The 15,136-nt window shown below is 38.7% G+C and overlaps 22 non-coding genes across 22 annotated transcripts; all 22 read left to right on the top strand.

The window, feature by feature from the left end:
• The first annotated feature begins 215 nt into the window (after positions 1–215).
• TRNAR-UCU (transfer RNA arginine (anticodon UCU)) lies at positions 216–306 on the top strand. The gene is given in 2 exon segments: positions 216–252; positions 271–306. It is a non-coding gene; the product is annotated as a tRNA-Arg (tRNA).
• Positions 307–1,531: 1,225 nt separating this feature from the next.
• Positions 1,532–1,604, top strand: TRNAK-UUU (transfer RNA lysine (anticodon UUU)). Its single transcript has one exon. It is a non-coding gene; the product is annotated as a tRNA-Lys (tRNA).
• Positions 1,605–1,943: 339 nt separating this feature from the next.
• Positions 1,944–2,034, top strand: TRNAR-UCU (transfer RNA arginine (anticodon UCU)). The gene is given in 2 exon segments: positions 1,944–1,980; positions 1,999–2,034. It is a non-coding gene; the product is annotated as a tRNA-Arg (tRNA).
• Positions 2,035–2,286: 252 nt separating this feature from the next.
• On the top strand, positions 2,287–2,359 carry TRNAK-UUU (transfer RNA lysine (anticodon UUU)). The gene has a single exon. It is a non-coding gene; the product is annotated as a tRNA-Lys (tRNA).
• Positions 2,360–3,216: 857 nt separating this feature from the next.
• TRNAK-UUU (transfer RNA lysine (anticodon UUU)) lies at positions 3,217–3,289 on the top strand. The gene has a single exon. It is a non-coding gene; the product is annotated as a tRNA-Lys (tRNA).
• A 339-nt stretch (positions 3,290–3,628) lies between these two features.
• On the top strand, positions 3,629–3,719 carry TRNAR-UCU (transfer RNA arginine (anticodon UCU)). Its single transcript is given in 2 exon segments — positions 3,629–3,665; positions 3,684–3,719. It is a non-coding gene; the product is annotated as a tRNA-Arg (tRNA).
• A 295-nt stretch (positions 3,720–4,014) lies between these two features.
• TRNAK-UUU (transfer RNA lysine (anticodon UUU)) lies at positions 4,015–4,087 on the top strand. Its single transcript has one exon. It is a non-coding gene; the product is annotated as a tRNA-Lys (tRNA).
• Positions 4,088–4,944: 857 nt separating this feature from the next.
• On the top strand, positions 4,945–5,017 carry TRNAK-UUU (transfer RNA lysine (anticodon UUU)). Its single transcript has one exon. It is a non-coding gene; the product is annotated as a tRNA-Lys (tRNA).
• A 339-nt stretch (positions 5,018–5,356) lies between these two features.
• TRNAR-UCU (transfer RNA arginine (anticodon UCU)) lies at positions 5,357–5,447 on the top strand. The gene is given in 2 exon segments: positions 5,357–5,393; positions 5,412–5,447. It is a non-coding gene; the product is annotated as a tRNA-Arg (tRNA).
• A 295-nt stretch (positions 5,448–5,742) lies between these two features.
• Positions 5,743–5,815, top strand: TRNAK-UUU (transfer RNA lysine (anticodon UUU)). The gene has a single exon. It is a non-coding gene; the product is annotated as a tRNA-Lys (tRNA).
• Positions 5,816–6,673: 858 nt separating this feature from the next.
• Positions 6,674–6,746, top strand: TRNAK-UUU (transfer RNA lysine (anticodon UUU)). Its single transcript has one exon. It is a non-coding gene; the product is annotated as a tRNA-Lys (tRNA).
• A 339-nt stretch (positions 6,747–7,085) lies between these two features.
• Positions 7,086–7,176, top strand: TRNAR-UCU (transfer RNA arginine (anticodon UCU)). The gene is given in 2 exon segments: positions 7,086–7,122; positions 7,141–7,176. It is a non-coding gene; the product is annotated as a tRNA-Arg (tRNA).
• A 1,225-nt stretch (positions 7,177–8,401) lies between these two features.
• Positions 8,402–8,474, top strand: TRNAK-UUU (transfer RNA lysine (anticodon UUU)). The gene has a single exon. It is a non-coding gene; the product is annotated as a tRNA-Lys (tRNA).
• A 339-nt stretch (positions 8,475–8,813) lies between these two features.
• Positions 8,814–8,904, top strand: TRNAR-UCU (transfer RNA arginine (anticodon UCU)). Its single transcript is given in 2 exon segments — positions 8,814–8,850; positions 8,869–8,904. It is a non-coding gene; the product is annotated as a tRNA-Arg (tRNA).
• A 295-nt stretch (positions 8,905–9,199) lies between these two features.
• Positions 9,200–9,272, top strand: TRNAK-UUU (transfer RNA lysine (anticodon UUU)). Its single transcript has one exon. It is a non-coding gene; the product is annotated as a tRNA-Lys (tRNA).
• Positions 9,273–10,129: 857 nt separating this feature from the next.
• TRNAK-UUU (transfer RNA lysine (anticodon UUU)) lies at positions 10,130–10,202 on the top strand. Its single transcript has one exon. It is a non-coding gene; the product is annotated as a tRNA-Lys (tRNA).
• A 339-nt stretch (positions 10,203–10,541) lies between these two features.
• On the top strand, positions 10,542–10,632 carry TRNAR-UCU (transfer RNA arginine (anticodon UCU)). The gene is given in 2 exon segments: positions 10,542–10,578; positions 10,597–10,632. It is a non-coding gene; the product is annotated as a tRNA-Arg (tRNA).
• Positions 10,633–11,858: 1,226 nt separating this feature from the next.
• TRNAK-UUU (transfer RNA lysine (anticodon UUU)) lies at positions 11,859–11,931 on the top strand. Its single transcript has one exon. It is a non-coding gene; the product is annotated as a tRNA-Lys (tRNA).
• Positions 11,932–12,270: 339 nt separating this feature from the next.
• On the top strand, positions 12,271–12,361 carry TRNAR-UCU (transfer RNA arginine (anticodon UCU)). The gene is given in 2 exon segments: positions 12,271–12,307; positions 12,326–12,361. It is a non-coding gene; the product is annotated as a tRNA-Arg (tRNA).
• A 1,225-nt stretch (positions 12,362–13,586) lies between these two features.
• TRNAK-UUU (transfer RNA lysine (anticodon UUU)) lies at positions 13,587–13,659 on the top strand. Its single transcript has one exon. It is a non-coding gene; the product is annotated as a tRNA-Lys (tRNA).
• Positions 13,660–13,998: 339 nt separating this feature from the next.
• TRNAR-UCU (transfer RNA arginine (anticodon UCU)) lies at positions 13,999–14,089 on the top strand. The gene is given in 2 exon segments: positions 13,999–14,035; positions 14,054–14,089. It is a non-coding gene; the product is annotated as a tRNA-Arg (tRNA).
• A 295-nt stretch (positions 14,090–14,384) lies between these two features.
• Positions 14,385–14,457, top strand: TRNAK-UUU (transfer RNA lysine (anticodon UUU)). Its single transcript has one exon. It is a non-coding gene; the product is annotated as a tRNA-Lys (tRNA).
• Positions 14,458–15,136: the final 679 nt, after the last annotated feature.

The following is a 15,136-nucleotide window of genomic DNA, read 5'->3' as shown; positions in this document are numbered from 1 at the left end:
CTGTCTCACATATTATGTGCCATTTGACTAAACTTAAGTCGTACGTAGATTTACCAATGGTATCATGTAGTCTGAGACGGTGAATATCATTTCACCAATTCAATATTCAAAATATAGCCATGGTTATAGTATCAAATGAACTTTATAAAGCTGATCAACAGCTAATAGCTCATTATTTCATTTCAGAACATCTCTGCACCTCATTATAGCAGATTGGCTCTGTGGCGCAATGGATAACGCATTGGACTTCTAGGTGAATGTAAAAAAGATATTCAAAGGTTGTGGGTTCGAATCCCACCAGAGTCAGTTTTATCCCTGTTATCCTGTTATCCCAAGTACCAATTCATTATTATATTCTCTGTATTTAGTACTAATACCGGCAACCATCTTAACCCCTTGCGTGCTGATGACAGAACATTTCCGTCATCAGCTACGGGTGAGCTGTGCTGATGACGAAACCGTTCCATCATGACTCCGCCCGCGCAAGGCGGAGTCAGCACAGGCGGAAAATACGCCCCGCACGCAAGGGGTTAAAAAACGTAGTGATAGTTGGGACACTTCCTAATGTTGATAATGTCATTTTGTGTATTGCTGCCTCAGAGCCTGGATAGCTCAGTCGGTAGAGCATCAGACTTTTAATCCGAGGGTCCAGGGTTCAAGTCCCTGTTCAGGCAGCTTGGTTAAAAAAAATGTATATCAATTGCATACTCTTTTCAGGATCCAATGAATGGGAAGTCCAATTACAGATGGTTCAAAAAAGTCTTGATCGAGTCCTTACATACCCATCTGTGCTCTACTTTCTTTGACAAGGGTTAAGAAGACTTACCCAAACTGTATCATGTAGTTTGACATGTTGATTATCTTTTATCCAATTCAATGTTCAAAATGTAAGCTAGTGTCCGATTAATTTGATAAAGTTGGTCAACAACTTATAGGTCATCTTTTTATTTGTGAATCTCTGATCACCTTGTTGAATCAGGTCGGATCTCTGGTGCAATGGATTGCGGCTTGGAGTCCTAGGCGAATGTAGCAAAAGCATTCAAACGCTAAGGGTTCGAACACCAACTGGGTCAATTTTATCCCTCCTCTATTTTATAACTAATTGAAACAGTAACCAGCAATCCTGCTTCTCCATCACCAGAAACATTTACCAAAATGGCAGTGAAAGAAATTCTACTTAAACAGAGACTGTTTGCTTTGAAAATGTTTCATAGTCTATGCCCAAGAGGAAATTCCCAATGATACTGCTGAAAATGTAATTTAGGAGTTAGAAATAGTATTTGGCCCTTTATTAATTTCACAGTGTCATTTTAAACACGTGATTTCTATGTCATCCGAAAATGAGATAGTACAAATTTCCGGAGTTTTAATGGATTACGTGTGCTGCTGAAATTTCAAATGCTTAAAATATCAATTCATTATTAAACTCTAGAATATTGATTGCTAATATATGTAATTATATAAATATACAAAGTGTAGGTCAGTGTACGTCCACATTTGTTTAGCTGATTTTAAGGTAGAGTATAGCAGAGCCTGGATAGCTCAGTCGGTAGAGCATCAGACTTTTAATCTGAGGGTCCAGGGTTCAAGTCCCTGTTCAGGCGGTTGTTTCCTTTAAAGAAAAAGTACTCTAATTGTATGCTCTTTTTGTGGACCCCTGCATGACGAATAGGATATTCCATTACTAAAATTGCAAAAACGTCTTTCATGGAGTTGTGAAATACACATCTGTCTCACATATTATGTGCCATTTGACTAAACTTAAGTCGTACGTAGATTTACCAATGGTATCATGTAGTCTGAGACGGTGAATATCATTTCACCAATTCAATATTCAAAATAAAGCCATGGTTATAGTATCAAATGAACTTTATAAAGCTGATCAACAGCTAATAGCTCATTATTTCATTTCAGAACATCTCTGCACCTCATTATAGCAGATTGGCTCTGTGGCGCAATGGATAGGGCATTGGACTTCTAGGTGAATGTAAAATAGATATTCAAAGGTTGTGGGTTCGAATCCCACCAGAGTCAGTTTTATCCCTGTTATCCTGTTATCCCAAGTACCAACTCATTATTATATTCTCTGTATTTAGTACTAATACCGGCAACCATCTTAACCCCTTGCGTGCTAATGACGAAACCGTTCCGTCATGACTCCGCCCGCGCAAGGCGGAGTCAGCACAGGCGGAAAATACGCCCCGCACGCAAGGGGTTAAAAAACGTAGTGATAGTTGGGACACTTCCTAATGTTGATAATGTCATTTTGTGGGGTGCTGCCTCAGAGCCTGGATAGCTCAGTCGGTAGAGCATCAGACTTTTAATCTGAGGGCCCAGGGTTCAAGTCCCTGTTCAGGCGGCTTGGTTAAAGAAAATGTATATCAATTGCATACTCTTTTCAGGATCCAATGAATGGGAATTCCAATTACAGATGGTTCAAAAAAGTCTTGATCGAGTCCTTACATACCCATCTGTGCTCTACTTTCTTTGACAAGGGTTAAGAAGACTTACCCAAACTGTATCATGTAGTTTGACATGTTGATTATCTTTTATCCAATTCAATGTTCAAAATGTAAGCTAGTGTCCGATTAATTTGATGAAGTTGGTCAACAACTTATAGGTCATCTTTTTATTTGTGAATCTCTGATCACCTTGTTGAATCAGGTCGGATCTCTGGTGCAATGGATTGCGGCTTGGAGTCCTAGGTGAATGTAGCAAAAGCATTCAAACGCTAAGGGTTCGAACACCAACTGGGTCAATTTTATCCCTCCTCTATTTTATAACTAATTGAAACAGTAACCAGCAATCCTGCTTCTCCATCACCAGAAACATTTACCAAAATGGCAGTGAAAGAAAGTCTACTTAAACAGAGACTGTTTGCTTTGAAAATGTTGCATAGTCTATGCCCAAGAGGAAATTCCCAATGATACTGCTGAAAATGTAATTTAGGAGTTAGTAATAGTATTTGGCCTTTTATTAATTTCACAGTGTCATTTTAAACACGTGATTTCTATGTCATCCGAAAATGAGATAGTACAAATTTCCGGAGTTATAATGGATTACGTGTGCTGCTAAAATTTCAAATGCTTAAAATATCAATTCATTATTAAACTCTAGAATATTGATTGCTAATATATGTAATTATATAAATATACAAAGTGTAGGTCAGTGTACGTCCACATTTGTTTAGCTGATTTTAAGGTAGACTATAGCAGAGCCTGGATAGCTCAGTCGGTAGAGCATCAGACTTTTAATCTGAGGGTCCAGGGTTCAAGTCCCTGTTCAGGCGGTTATTTCCTTTAAAGAAAAAGTACTCTAATTGTATGCTCTTTTTGTGGACCCCTGCATGACGAATAAGATATTCCATTACTAAAATTGCAAAAACGTCTTTCATGGAGTTGTGAAATACACATCTGTCTCACATATTATGTGCCATTTGACTAAACTTAAGTCGTACGTAGATTTACCAATGGTATCATGTAGTCTGAGACGGTGAATATCATTTCACCAATTCAATATTCAAAATATAGCCATGGTTATAGTATCAAATGAACTTTATAAAGCTGATCAACAGCTAATAGCTCATTATTTCATTTCAGAACATCTCTGCACCTCATTATAGCAGATTGGCTCTGTGGCGCAATGGATAACGCATTGGACTTCTAGGTGAATGTAAAAAAGATATTCAAAGGTTGTGGGTTCGAATCCCACCAGAGTCAGTTTTATCCCTGTTATCCTGTTATCCCAAGTACCAATTCATTATTATATTCTCTGTATTTAGTACTAATACCGGCAACCATCTTAACCCCTTGCGTGCTGATGACAGAACATTTCCGTCATCAGCTACGGGTGAGCTGTGCTGATGACGAAACCGTTCTGTCATGACTCCGCCCGCGCAAGGCGGAGTCAGCACAGGCGGAAAATACGCCCCGCACGCAAGGGGTTAAAAAACGTAGTGATAGTTGGGACACTTCCTAATGTTGATAATGTCATTTTGTGGGGTGCTGCCTCAGAGCCTGGATAGCTCAGTCGGTAGAGCATCAGACTTTTAATCTGAGGGCCCAGGGTTCAAGTCCCTGTTCAGGCGGCTTGGTTAAAGAAAATGTATATCAATTGCATACTCTTTTCAGGATCCAATGAATGGGAATTCCAATTACAGATGGTTCAAAAAAGTCTTGATCGAGTCCTTACATACCCATCTGTGCTCTACTTTCTTTGACAAGGGTTAAGAAGACTTACCCAAACTGTATCATGTAGTTTGACATGTTGATTATCTTTTATCCAATTCAATGTTCAAAATGTAAGCTAGTGTCCGATTAATTTGATGAAGTTGGTCAACAACTTATAGGTCATCTTTTTATTTGTGAATCTCTGATCACCTTGTTGAATCAGGTCGGATCTCTGGTGCAATGGATTGCGGCTTGGAGTCCTAGGTGAATGTAGCAAAAGCATTCAAACGCTAAGGGTTCGAACACCAACTGGGTCAATTTTATCCCTCCTCTATTTTATAACTAATTGAAACAGTAACCAGCAATCCTGCTTCTCCATCACCAGAAACATTTACCAAAATGGCAGTGAAAGAAAGTCTACTTAAACAGAGACTGTTTGCTTTGAAAATGTTGCATAGTCTATGCCCAAGAGGAAATTCCCAATGATACTGCTGAAAATGTAATTTAGGAGTTAGTAATAGTATTTGGCCTTTTATTAATTTCACAGTGTCATTTTAAACACGTGATTTCTATGTCATCCGAAAATGAGATAGTACAAATTTCCGGAGTTATAATGGATTACGTGTGCTGCTAAAATTTCAAATGCTTAAAATATCAATTCATTATTAAACTCTAGAATATTGATTGCTAATATATGTAATTATATAAATATACAAAGTGTAGGTCAGTGTACGTCCACATTTGTTTAGCTGATTTTAAGGTAGACTATAGCAGAGCCTGGATAGCTCAGTCGGTAGAGCATCAGACTTTTAATCTGAGGGTCCAGGGTTCAAGTCCCTGTTCAGGCGGTTATTTCCTTTAAAGAAAAAGTACTCTAATTGTATGCTCTTTTTGTGGACCCCTGCATGACGAATAAGATATTCCATTACTAAAATTGCAAAAACGTCTTTCATGGAGTTGTGAAATACACATCTGTCTCACATATTATGTGCCATTTGACTAAACTTAAGTCGTACGTAGATTTACCAATGGTATCATGTAGTCTGAGACGGTGAATATCATTTCACCAATTCAATATTCAAAATATAGCCATGGTTATAGTATCAAATGAACTTTATAAAGCTGATCAACAGCTAATAGCTCATTATTTCATTTCAGAACATCTCTGCACCTCATTATAGCAGATTGGCTCTGTGGCGCAATGGATAACGCATTGGACTTCTAGGTGAATGTAAAAAAGATATTCAAAGGTTGTGGGTTCGAATCCCACCAGAGTCAGTTTTATCCCTGTTATCCTGTTATCCCAAGTACCAATTCATTATTATATTCTCTGTATTTAGTACTAATACCGGCAACCATCTTAACCCCTTGCGTGCTGATGACAGAACATTTCCGTCATCAGCTACGGGTGAGCTGTGCTGATGACGAAACCGTTCTGTCATGACTCCGCCCGCGCAAGGCGGAGTCAGCACAGGCGGAAAATACGCCCCGCACGCAAGGGGTTAAAAAACGTAGTGATAGTTGGGACACTTCCTAATGTTGATAATGTCATTTTGTGGGGTGCTGCCTCAGAGCCTGGATAGCTCAGTCGGTAGAGCATCAGACTTTTAATCTGAGGGCCCAGGGTTCAAGTCCCTGTTCAGGCGGCTTGGTTAAAGAAAATGTATATCAATTGCATACTCTTTTCAGGATCCAATGAATGGGAATTCCAATTACAGATGGTTCAAAAAAGTCTTGATCGAGTCCTTACATACCCATCTGTGCTCTACTTTCTTTGACAAGGGTTAAGAAGACTTACCCAAACTGTATCATGTAGTTTGACATGTTGATTATCTTTTATCCAATTCAATGTTCAAAATGTAAGCTAGTGTCCGATTAATTTGATGAAGTTGGTCAACAACTTATAGGTCATCTTTTTATTTGTGAATCTCTGATCACCTTGTTGAATCAGGTCGGATCTCTGGTGCAATGGATTGCGGCTTGGAGTCCTAGGCGAATGTAGCAAAAGCATTCAAACGCTAAGGGTTCGAACACCAACTGGGTCAATTTTATCCCTCCTCTATTTTATAACTAATTGAAACAGTAACCAGCAATCCTGCTTCTCCATCACCAGAAACATTTACCAAAATGGCAGTGAAAGAAAGTCTACTTAAACAGAGACTGTTTGCTTTGAAAATGTTTCATAGTCTATGCCCAAGAGGAAATTCCCAATGATACTGCTGAAAATGTAATTTAGGAGTTAGAAATAGTATTTGGCCCTTTATTAATTTCACAGTGTCATTTTAAACACGTGATTTCTATGTCATCCGAAAATGAGATAGTACAAATTTCCGGAGTTATAATGGATTACGTGTGCTGCTGAAAATTTCAAATGCTTAAAATATCAATTCATTATTAAACTCTAGAATATTGATTGCTAATATATGTAATTATATAAATATACAAAGTGTAGGTCAGTGTACGTCCACATTTGTTTAGCTGATTTTAAGGTAGAGTATAGCAGAGCCTGGATAGCTCAGTCGGTAGAGCATCAGACTTTTAATCTGAGGGTCCAGGGTTCAAGTCCCTGTTCAGGCGGTTATTTCCTTTAAAGAAAAAGTACTCTAATTGTATGCTCTTTTTGTGGACCCCTGCATGACGAATAAGATATTCCATTACTAAAATTGCAAAAACGTCTTTCATGGAGTTGTGAAATACACATCTGTCTCACATATTATGTGCCATTTGACTAAACTTAAGTCGTACGTAGATTTACCAATGGTATCATGTAGTCTGAGACGGTGAATATCATTTAACCAATTCAATATTCAAAATATAGCCATGGTTATAGTATCAAATGAACTTTATAAAGCTGATCAACAGCTAATAGCTCATTATTTCATTTCAGAACATCTCTGCACCTCATTATAGCAGATTGGCTCTGTGGCGCAATGGATAACGCATTGGACTTCTAGGTGAATGTAAAAAAGATATTCAAAGGTTGTGGGTTCGAATCCCACCAGAGTCAGTTTTATCCCTGTTATCCTGTTATCCCAAGTACCAATTCATTATTATATTCTCTGTATTTAGTACTAATACCGGCAACCATCTTAACCCCTTGCGTGCTGATGACAGAACATTTCCGTCATCAGCTACGGGTGAGCTGTGCTGATGACGAAACCGTTCCGTCATGACTCCGCCCGCGCAAGGCGGAGTCAGCACAGGCGGAAAATACGCCCCGCACGCAAGGGGTTAAAAAACGTAGTGATAGTTGGGACACTTCCTAATGTTGATAATGTCATTTTGTGTATTGCTGCCTCAGAGCCTGGATAGCTCAGTCGGTAGAGCATCAGGCTTTTAATCCGAGGGTCCAGGGTTCAAGTCCCTGTTCAGGCAGCTTGGTTAAAAAAAATGTATATCAATTGCATACTCTTTTCAGGATCCAATGAATGGGAAGTCCAATTACAGATGGTTCAAAAAAGTCTTGATCGAGTCCTTACATACCCATCTGTGCTCTACTTTCTTTGACAAGGGTTAAGAAGACTTACCCAAACTGTATCATGTAGTTTGACATGTTGATTATCTTTTATCCAATTCAATGTTCAAAATGTAAGCTAGTGTCCGATTAATTTGATAAAGTTGGTCAACAACTTATAGGTCATCTTTTTATTTGTGAATCTCTGATCACCTTGTTGAATCAGGTCGGATCTCTGGTGCAATGGATTGCGGCTTGGAGTCCTAGGCGAATGTAGCAAAAGCATTCAAACGCTAAGGGTTCGAACACCAACTGGGTCAATTTTATCCCTCCTCTATTTTATAACTAATTGAAACAGTAACCAGCAATCCTGCTTCTCCATCACCAGAAACATTTACCAAAATGGCAGTGAAAGAAAGTCTACTTAAACAGAGACTGTTTGCTTTGAAAATGTTGCATAGTCTATGCCCAAGAGGAAATTCCCAATGATACTGCTGAAAATGTAATTTAGGAGTTAGTAATAGTATTTGGCCCTTTATTAATTTCACATTGTCATTTTAAACACGTGATTTCTATGTCATCCGAAAATGAGATAGTACAAATTTCCGGAGTTATAATGGATTACGTGTGCTGCTGAAATTTCAAATGCTTAAAATATCAATTCATTATTAAACTCTAGAATATTGATTGCTAATATATGTAATTATATAAATATACAAAGTGTAGGTCAGTGTACGTCCACATTTGTTTAGCTGATTTTAAGGTAGAGTATAGCAGAGCCTGGATAGCTCAGTCGGTAGAGCATCAGACTTTTAATCTGAGGGTCCAGGGTTCAAGTCCCTGTTCAGGCGGTTGTTTCCTTTAAAGAAAAAGTACTCTAATTGTATGCTCTTTTTGTGGACCCCTGCATGACGAATAAGATATTCCATTACTAAAATTGCAAAAACGTCTTTCATGGAGTTGTGAAATACACATCTGTCTCACATATTATGTGCCATTTGACTAAACTTAAGTCGTACGTAGATTTACCAATGGTATCATGTAGTCTGAGACGGTGAATATCATTTCACCAATTCAATATTCAAAATAAAGCCATGGTTATAGTATCAAATGAACTTTATAAAGCTGATCAACAGCTAATAGCTCATTATTTCATTTCAGAACATCTCTGCACCTCATTATAGCAGATTGGCTCTGTGGCGCAATGGATAGCGCGTTGGACTTCTAGGTGAATGTAAAATAGATATTCAAAGGTTGTGGGTTCGAATCCCACCAGAGTCAGTTTTATCCCTGTTATCCTGTTATCCCAAGTACCAACTCATTATTATATTCTCTGTATTTAGTACTAATACCGGCAACCATCTTAACGCCTTGCGTGCTGATGACAGAACGGTTCCGTCATCAGCTACGGGTGAGCTGTGCTGATGACGAAACCGTTCCGTCATGACTCCGCCCGCGCAAGGCGGAGTCAGCACAGGCGGAAAATACGCCCCGCACGCAAGGGGTTAAAAAACGTAGTGATAGTTGGGACACTTCCTAATGTTGATAATGTCATTTTGTGGGGTGCTCCCTCAGAGCCTGGATAGCTCAGTCGGTAGAGCATCAGACTTTTAATCTGAGGGCCCAGGGTTCAAGTCCCTGTTCAGGCGGCTTGGTTAAAGAAAATGTATATCAATTGCATACTCTTTTCAGGATCCAATGAATGGGAATTCCAATTACAGATGGTTCAGAAAAGTCTTGATCGAGTCCTTACATACCCATCTGTGCTCTACTTTCTTTGACAAGGGTTAAGAAGACTTACCCAAACTGTATCATGTAGTTTGACATGTTGATTATCTTTTATCCAATTCAATGTTCAAAATGTAAGCTAGTGTCCGATTAATTTGATAAAGTTGGTCAACAACTTATAGGTCATCTTTTTATTTGTGAATCTCTGATCACCTTGTTGAATCAGGTCGGATCTCTGGTGCAATGGATTGCGGCTTGGAGTCCTAGGCGAATGTAGCAAAAGCATTCAAACGCTAAGGGTTCGAACACCAACTGGGTCAATTTTATCCCTCCTCTATTTTATAACTAATTGAAACAGTAACCAGCAATCCTGCTTCTCCATCACCAGAAACATTTACCAAAATGGCAGTGAAAGAAATTCTACTTAAACAGAGACTGTTTGCTTTGAAAATGTTTCATAGTCTATGCCCAAGAGGAAATTCCCAATGATACTGCTGAAAATGTAATTTAGGAGTTAGAAATAGTATTTGGCCCTTTATTAATTTCACAGTGTCATTTTAAACACGTGATTTCTATGTCATCCGAAAATGAGATAGTACAAATTTCCGGAGTTTTAATGGATTACGTGTGCTGCTGAAATTTCAAATGCTTAAAATATCAATTCATTATTAAACTCTAGAATATTGATTGCTAATATATGTAATTATATAAATATACAAAGTGTAGGTCAGTGTACGTCCACATTTGTTTAGCTGATTTTAAGGTAGAGTATAGCAGAGCCTGGATAGCTCAGTCGGTAGAGCATCAGACTTTTAATCTGAGGGTCCAGGGTTCAAGTCCCTGTTCAGGCGGTTGTTTCCTTTAAAGAAAAAGTACTCTAATTGTATGCTCTTTTTGTGGACCCCTGCATGACGAATAAGATATTCCATTACTAAAATTGCAAAAACGTCTTTCATGGAGTTGTGAAATACACATCTGTCTCACATATTATGTGCCATTTGACTAAACTTAAGTCGTACGTAGATTTACCAATGGTATCATGTAGTCTGAGACGGTGAATATCATTTCACCAATTCAATATTCAAAATAAAGCCATGGTTATAGTATCAAATGAACTTTATAAAGCTGATCAACAGCTAATAGCTCATTATTTCATTTCAGAACATCTCTGCACCTCATTATAGCAGATTGGCTCTGTGGCGCAATGGATAGCGCGTTGGACTTCTAGGTGAATGTAAAATAGATATTCAAAGGTTGTGGGTTCGAATCCCACCAGAGTCAGTTTTATCCCTGTTATCCTGTTATCCCAAGTACCAACTCATTATTATATTCTCTGTATTTAGTACTAATACCGGCAACCATCTTAACCCCTTGCGTGCTGATGACAGAACGGTTCCGTCATCAGCTACGGGTGAGCTGTGCTGATGACGAAACCGTTCCGTCATGACTCCGCCCGCGCAAGGCGGAGTCAGCACAGGCGGAAAATACGCCCCGCACGCAAGGGGTTAAAAAACGTAGTGATAGTTGGGACACTTCCTAATGTTGATAATGTCATTTTGTGGGGTGCTGCCTCAGAGCCTGGATAGCTCAGTCGGTAGAGAATCAGACTTTTAATCTGAGGGCCCAGGGTTCAAGTCCCTGTTCAGGCGGCTTGGTTAAAGAAAATGTATATCAATTGCATACTCTTTTCAGGATCCAATGAATGGGAATTCCAATTACAGATGGTTCAAAAAAGTCTTGATCGAGTCCTTACATACCCATCTGTGCTCTACTTTCTTTGACAAGGGTTAAGAAGACTTACCCAAACTGTATCATGTAGTTTGACATGTTGATTATCTTTTATCCAATTCAATGTTCAAAATGTAAGCTAGTGTCCGATTAATTTGATAAAGTTGGTCAACAACTTATAGGTCATCTTTTTATTTGTGAATCTCTGATCACCTTGTTGAATCAGGTCGGATCTCTGGTGCAATGGATTGCGGCTTGGAGTCCTAGGCGAATGTAGCAAAAGCATTCAAACGCTAAGGGTTCGAACACCAACTGGGTCAATTTTATCCCTCCTCTATTTTATAACTAATTGAAACAGTAACCAGCAATCCTGCTTCTCCATCACCAGAAACATTTACCAAAATGGCAGTGAAAGAAATTCTACTTAAACAGAGACTGTTTGCTTTGAAAATGTTTCATAGTCTATGCCCAAGAGGAAATTCCCAATGATACTGCTGAAAATGTAATTTAGGAGTTAGAAATAGTATTTGGCCCTTTATTAATTTCACAGTGTCATTTTAAACACGTGATTTCTATGTCATCCGAAAATGAGATAGTACAAATTTCCGGAGTTATAATGGATTACGTGTGCTGCTGAAAATTTCAAATGCTTAAAATATCAATTCATTATTAAACTCTAGAATATTGATTGCTAATATATGTAATTATATAAATATACAAAGTGTAGGTCAGTGTACGTCCACATTTGTTTAGCTGATTTTAAGGTAGAGTATAGCAGAGCCTGGATAGCTCAGTCGGTAGAGCATCAGACTTTTAATCTGAGGGTCCAGGGTTCAAGTCCCTGTTCAGGCGGTTATTTCCTTTAAAGAAAAAGTACTCTAATTGTATGCTCTTTTTGTGGACCCCTGCATGACGAATAAGATATTCCATTACTAAAATTGCAAAAACGTCTTTCATGGAGTTGTGAAATACACATCTGTCTCACATATTATGTGCCATTTGACTAAACTTAAGTCGTACGTAGATTTACCAATGGTATCATGTAGTCTGAGACGGTGAATATCATTTCACCAATTCAATATTCAAAATATAGCCATGGTTATAGTATCAAATGAACTTTATAAAGCTGATCAACAGCTAATAGCTCATTATTTCATTTCAGAACATCTCTGCACCTCATTATAGCAGATTGGCTCTGTGGCGCAATGGATAACGCATTGGACTTCTAGGTGAATGTAAAAAAGATATTCAAAGGTTGTGGGTTCGAATCCCACCAGAGTCAGTTTTATCCCTGTTATCCTGTTATCCCAAGTACCAATTCATTATTATATTCTCTGTATTTAGTACTAATACCGGCAACCATCTTAACCCCTTGCGTGCTGATGACAGAACATTTCCGTCATCAGCTACGGGTGAGCTGTGCTGATGACGAAACCGTTCCGTCATGACTCCGCCCGCGCAAGGCGGAGTCAGCACAGGCGGAAAATACGCCCCGCACGCAAGGGGTTAAAAAACGTAGTGATAGTTGGGACACTTCCTAATGTTGATAATGTCATTTTGTGTATTGCTGCCTCAGAGCCTGGATAGCTCAGTCGGTAGAGCATCAGGCTTTTAATCCGAGGGTCCAGGGTTCAAGTCCCTGTTCAGGCAGCTTGGTTAAAAAAAATGTATATCAATTGCATACTCTTTTCAGGATCCAATGAATGGGAAGTCCAATTACAGATGGTTCAAAAAAGTCTTGATCGAGTCCTTACATACCCATCTGTGCTCTACTTTCTTTGACAAGGGTTAAGAAGACTTACCCAAACTGTATCATGTAGTTTGACATGTTGATTATCTTTTATCCAATTCAATGTTCAAAATGTAAGCTAGTGTCCGATTAATTTGATAAAGTTGGTCAACAACTTATAGGTCATCTTTTTATTTGTGAATCTCTGATCACCTTGTTGAATCAGGTCGGATCTCTGGTGCAATGGATTGCGGCTTGGAGTCCTAGGCGAATGTAGCAAAAGCATTCAAACGCTAAGGGTTCGAACACCAACTGGGTCAATTTTATCCCTCCTCTATTTTATAACTAATTGAAACAGTAACCAGCAATCCTGCTTCTCCATCACCAGAAACATTTACCAAAATGGCAGTGAAAGAAAGTCTACTTAAACAGAGACTGTTTGCTTTGAAAATGTTGCATAGTCTATGCCCAAGAGGAAATTCCCAATGATACTGCTGAAAATGTAATTTAGGAGTTAGTAATAGTATTTGGCCCTTTATTAATTTCACATTGTCATTTTAAACACGTGATTTCTATGTCATCCGAAAATGAGATAGTACAAATTTCCGGAGTTATAATGGATTACGTGTGCTGCTGAAATTTCAAATGCTTAAAATATCAATTCATTATTAAACTCTAGAATATTGATTGCTAATATATGTAATTATATAAATATACAAAGTGTAGGTCAGTGTACGTCCACATTTGTTTAGCTGATTTTAAGGTAGAGTATAGCAGAGCCTGGATAGCTCAGTCGGTAGAGCATCAGACTTTTAATCTGAGGGTCCAGGGTTCAAGTCCCTGTTCAGGCGGTTGTTTCCTTTAAAGAAAAAGTACTCTAATTGTATGCTCTTTTTGTGGACCCCTGCATGACGAATAAGATATTCCATTACTAAAATTGCAAAAACGTCTTTCATGGAGTTGTGAAATACACATCTGTCTCACATATTATGTGCCATTTGACTAAACTTAAGTCGTACGTAGATTTACCAATGGTATCATGTAGTCTGAGACGGTGAATATCATTTCACCAATTCAATATTCAAAATAAAGCCATGGTTATAGTATCAAATGAACTTTATAAAGCTGATCAACAGCTAATAGCTCATTATTTCATTTCAGAACATCTCTGCACCTCATTATAGCAGATTGGCTCTGTGGCGCAATGGATAGCGCGTTGGACTTCTAGGTGAATGTAAAATAGATATTCAAAGGTTGTGGGTTCGAATCCCACCAGAGTCAGTTTTATCCCTGTTATCCTGTTATCCCAAGTACCAACTCATTATTATATTCTCTGTATTTAGTACTAATACCGGCAACCATCTTAACGCCTTGCGTGCTGATGACAGAACGGTTCCGTCATCAGCTACGGGTGAGCTGTGCTGATGACGAAACCGTTCCGTCATGACTCCGCCCGCGCAAGGCGGAGTCAGCACAGGCGGAAAATACGCCCCGCACGCAAGGGGTTAAAAAACGTAGTGATAGTTGGGACACTTCCTAATGTTGATAATGTCATTTTGTGGGGTGCTCCCTCAGAGCCTGGATAGCTCAGTCGGTAGAGCATCAGACTTTTAATCTGAGGGCCCAGGGTTCAAGTCCCTGTTCAGGCGGCTTGGTTAAAGAAAATGTATATCAATTGCATACTCTTTTCAGGATCCAATGAATGGGAATTCCAATTACAGATGGTTCAGAAAAGTCTTGATCGAGTCCTTACATACCCATCTGTGCTCTACTTTCTTTGACAAGGGTTAAGAAGACTTACCCAAACTGTATCATGTAGTTTGACATGTTGATTATCTTTTATCCAATTCAATGTTCAAAATGTAAGCTAGTGTCCGATTAATTTGATAAAGTTGGTCAACAACTTATAGGTCATCTTTTTATTTGTGAATCTCTGATCACCTTGTTGAATCAGGTCGGATCTCTGGTGCAATGGATTGCGGCTTGGAGTCCTAGGCGAATGTAGCAAAAGCATTCAAACGCTAAGGGTTCGAACACCAACTGGGTCAATTTTATCCCTCCTCTATTTTATAACTAATTGAAACAGTAACCAGCAATCCTGCTTCTCCATCACCAGAAACATTTACCAAAATGGCAGTGAAAGAAATTCTACTTAAACAGAGACTGTTTGCTTTGAAAATGTTTCATAGTCTATGCCCAAGAGGAAATTCCCAATGATACTGCTGAAAATGTAATTTAGGAGTTAGAAATAGTATTTGGCCCTTTATTAATTTCACAGTGTCATTTTAAACACGTGATTTCTATGTCATCCGAAAATGAGATAGTACA

The sequence above is a fragment of the Lissotriton vulgaris genome, unplaced genomic scaffold (assembly GCF_964263255.1).
Source record: "Lissotriton vulgaris unplaced genomic scaffold, aLisVul1.2 SCAFFOLD_1527, whole genome shotgun sequence".
Taxonomy (NCBI): Eukaryota; Metazoa; Chordata; class Amphibia; order Caudata; family Salamandridae; genus Lissotriton; species Lissotriton vulgaris.
This window is presented reverse-complemented; position numbering and strand designations above follow the sequence as displayed.